The sequence below is a fragment of the Rhinolophus sinicus genome, unplaced genomic scaffold (genome assembly GCF_036562045.2).
Source record: "Rhinolophus sinicus isolate RSC01 unplaced genomic scaffold, ASM3656204v1 Contig364, whole genome shotgun sequence".
Taxonomy (NCBI): Eukaryota; Metazoa; Chordata; class Mammalia; order Chiroptera; family Rhinolophidae; genus Rhinolophus; species Rhinolophus sinicus.
This window is the reverse complement of record NW_027424163.1, coordinates 1,971-6,053: the sequence shown is the minus strand read 5'-3', so window position 1 is coordinate 6,053 and position 4,083 is coordinate 1,971. Positions and strand designations below refer to the sequence as shown.

Genomic DNA, 4,083 nt, shown 5'->3' with positions numbered 1-4,083 from the left:
CCACCCCAGCGGCCCAGCAGCGCTCAGGAGGCAGGCCGAGCAGGCTCTTGAGCGAGCCGGGTCCCAGCGCGTGAGGCCAGACCACCCTGAACGCGCCAGACCCGTCTGATCTGGGAAGCTAAGCAGGGTCGGGCCTGGTTAGTACTTGGATGGGAGACCGCCTGGGAACACCTGGAGGCTTCTGCTCGCCTCTCCTTTTGCATCGCCGCCCCGGCGTGGCTCCCTCCGACCCCCTGCCGCCCCTCGCCCCTCTGCAGCCGCCCAGCCAGCCGAAGGTCCCCCAGGCCAGCGGCCGGTCAGCCGCCCGGCACTGCAAGCAAGCTCGCAGCCCCGGCCGCAGCACACCAGGCCCGGCGGCCAGGGCTCCCCCGGCCCCCCCCACACACACACACACCCTCTTCTCAGTCCGGTTCGCTGAGGCAGGCCGTCAGCCTGCAGCAGTGAGCCGAGCCTGTGTCTCCGCCGGCAGGCACCTCTCCCCACACCCCCCGCGCGCCCCCTCCCGTCTCCCACCAGAGCCAGGAGCCCACCCTTCCCGCCGTTCCCGATGGCCTCAACACGCAGGGCCCAGAGAGCCAGCCGGGACAAACCAGGGGACTGAGGGAGCAGCACCCCAACACACCTCACGCCCGCGGACTCCAGGAGAGACCACCACGAGGGGAAGTGCAGGCACGCAGGCACACAACCCTCACAACCAGGGTGCCTGGGGGCTGCCACCCTCCTCCCGCGGGGGGTGGGGTCCCTGGGAGGGGCTCGGAGCCCACTGACCCTCCGGCCCGGCCCGGGGGCTTCAAGGGTGCCTGCCAATGCCCGGGCTCTGCCTCCTTGGTGGAGCCCAGCCCCGGGCACGACCACACTTCGGTTGAGAAGCTGCCACTTCAAAACAGCCTCAGTGCGTCTGTCCCAGTCCCTGTGCCCGCTTGTGCGTCCCTCCCCCCCTCCCCCTCCCCGTGTCTCTGGGGCTCGGTGACCTGCCTGTTGGGCTCTGGCTGTCGCTCAGGAGCTCTCTCCCCGCGTGCCAGCCCGCTCTTTCTCTGTCTCTGTCCGTGTCTCTCTGTATGTCCAGATACGTACCTGTACATATACCTGTATATTTCCATCTCGCTCCCTCTTACTCCTCCTCCCGTTCAGTCTGTGTCCCTGTCCTGCGGACTCTAGTCCCTCTGCCCGCACAGAACGCAGGATATGGCGAGGCCAGAAGGAACACCAACAGAGCCACGGATGGGGGCTCATAGCACCATGTCTCACGGGCGGCTGGCTGGAGACGGCAAGCCGAGCCGCCCGATCCCCAACCTGCCGGCCGATTCTCTGCCAACCCCCCCACACCGCCCGTCGACCCACCAAGCCGGCCAAGTGCAATACGCGCCACACTGCAATTTGCAGTCCACCAGCCTCCTAGCTTGGCAGCTCCTGCGGTGGCCAATGGCCAACTGGCAAGCTGATGGCCAAGCGGTCACAGCTGGCTGACCATGCAGCCGCAGCACCCCTCCACGCAGGCCCAGAGCCTGGAACTCTCTGGGTCTGTCCCCACAGTCCCGTCTCTCTCTCCCTCTCTCTTGCTCCGTCTCTGGCCTTCTCTCATCTCTCTCTCACCTCCCTGGGTCAGGAGAGGTGACGTGTAGCCAGTGAAGGGACGGAGATCGGGCGGGACTCCGGTCGCTGACGAGGGCCAGGGCCAGACTGAAGGCTGACGAAGGGTGGCTGCAGACTGGAGCTGCTGCCCCTGGTGGGTGGCTCTCCTGGCTTTGGGCCAGTGGGTGGGGCCAGCAGGCCAGGCCTGGGTTGCCGTCCCTAGGGAGGGAGGGGAGAGGACCCTGCGAGCCCCTCGGTGGGCCTGAGTGGTGGGGACGGCAGAGCAGCAAGGGGGGTGTACGGTTGTGGGGCTGGGGGGGATGAGAGGGTTGGGGTAGGGGGCTGAAAGCCTTCGGGGCCTGGGAGGCCCAGGATGCCAGGGCGCCCAGACATATGTCACAGTCAGGGAAGTGAGGCCCTGGAGCCACTGGGGCGAAGGGGCCTCGCTGCAGGCCAGGAGTAGCCCTTCGCCCCAGCGGCGTCCGGAGGGGGAGCGGGCAGCAGGCGCAGACATGCTCGCCACCCCAGCGGCCCAGCAGCATGGCGCGCTCAGAGGCAGGCCGGGAGCAGGCTCTTGGAGTGAGCCGGGTCCCAGCGCCTAGGCCATACCACCTGAACGCGCCAGATCTCTCTGATCTCGAGCTAAGCAGGGGTGGGCCTGGTTAGTACTTGGATGGGAGACCGCCTGGGAATACCTGCAGGCTTTGCTCGCCTCTCCTTTGCCGCCGCCCGGCGTGGCTGGCTCCGATCCCCTGCCGCCCCTTGCCCCTCTGCAGCCGCCCAGCCAGCCAAAGGTCCCCTGGCCAGGGGCCCGTCAGCCCCCCGGCACGACAAGCTGGCAGCCCCGGCCGCACAGCAGGCCGTCGGCCAGGGCTCCCCCCCCACATCCTCTTCTTAGTCCTCCTCACTGAGGCAGGCCGTCAGCCTGCAGCAGTGCCGAGCCTGTGTCTCCGCCGCAGGCACCTCCCCACCCCGCGCCCCTCCCGCCCCACCGCCAGGGCCCACCCCTTCCCGCGCCCTGGCCTCACACGCGCCCGCCAGCCGACAAACCAGGGACTGAGCAGCACCCCCGCCCTCGCCCGCGGACTCCAGAGACCACCACGTGCAGGCACGCAGGCACAACCCTCCAACCAGGGTGCCTGCTGCCACCCTCCTCCCGCGCCCAGCTCAGAGCCCACTCCCTCGCCCGCCCGCTTCAAGCCGCCTGCCAATGCCCGCACTGCCTCCTGGAGCCCAGCCCCGCACGACCACACCGCTGCCACTTCACCGCCTCAGTGCGTCTGTCCCAGTCCCTGTGCCCCGCGTCCCTCCCCCTCCCCCCCCCCCTGTCTCTGGCTCGTGACCTGCCTGTTGGGCTCTGGCTCTCGCTCAGGAGCTCTCTCCCCGCGTGCCAGCCCCTCTTTCTCTGTCTCTGTCCATGTCTCTCTGTATGTCTAGATACATACCGTACATATACCTGTATATTTCCATCTCGCTCCTCTTACTCCTCCTCCCGTTCAGTCTGTGTCCCTGTCCTGTGGGACTCTAGTCCCTCTGCGCCCGAACGCAGGATATGGCGAGGCCGAACACCACAGAGCCACGGATGGGGGCTCATAGCCATGTCTCACGGCTGGCTCGCCGGCAAGCCCGCCGCCCGATCCCCACCTGCCGGCCGCTTCTCTGCCAACCCCCGACACAACGCCCGTCGACCACCAAGCCGGCCACTGCAATCCACGCCCCTCTGCAATTTGCAGTCCACCATTTGCCTCCTAGCTTGGCCCCACCAGCTCCTGCGGTGCCGCCAACTGCAACAGCTGATGGCCGCGGTCACAGCTGACCATGCAGCCCCAGGCAGCACCCCTCCACGCGCCCAGAGCCTGGAAACTGCTCTCTGGGTCTGTCCCCACAGTCCCCCGTCTGTCTCTCTCCTCCCTCTTGCTCCGTCTCTGGCCTTCTCTCATCCTCTCTCACCTCCCTGGGTCAGGAGAGGCCGTGTAGCCAGTGAAGGGACCGGAGATCGGGCGGGCTCCGTCTGACGAGCCAGGGCCAGACTGAAGGCTTGTGACGAAGGGTGGCTGCAGACTGGAGCTGCTGCCCCTGGTGGCTCAGGTGGCTCTCCTGGCTTTGGGCCAGTGGGTGCCAGCCAGGCCAGGCCGGGTGTCCCTAGGCGGGAGGGCGGAGGACCCTGCTCGTGGCCCTGAGAGGGGGACAGCAGCAGCAGCAGGGGGTGTGCGGTTGTGCTGGGGGAGATGAGGAGTTGGGGTGGGGGAGGTGCCTTCGGGGCCAGAGCCAGGATGCCAGGGCGCCCAGACATCTGTCCCAGTCAGGGAAGTGACAGAGGCCCTGGAGCCACTGGGGGCGCAGGCCTCGCTGCAGGCCAGGGTAGCCCGCCCGCCTCAGCGGCGTCCGGAGGAGGCGGGAGCGGCAGCAGGCGCGGAGGGAGACATGCTCGCCACCCCAGCGGCCCAGCAGCGGCGCGCGCGCTCAGAGGCAGGCCGGGAGCAGGCTCTTGGGCGCGGAGCCGGGTCCCAG

At 68.5% G+C, this 4,083-nt stretch overlaps 1 pseudogene; it reads left to right on the top strand.

The window, feature by feature from the left end:
• Nucleotides 1–68: 68 nt before the first annotated feature.
• On the top strand, nucleotides 69–186 carry LOC141569956 (5S ribosomal RNA; annotated as a pseudogene).
• The last annotated feature ends 3,897 nt before the right edge of the window (nucleotides 187–4,083 follow it).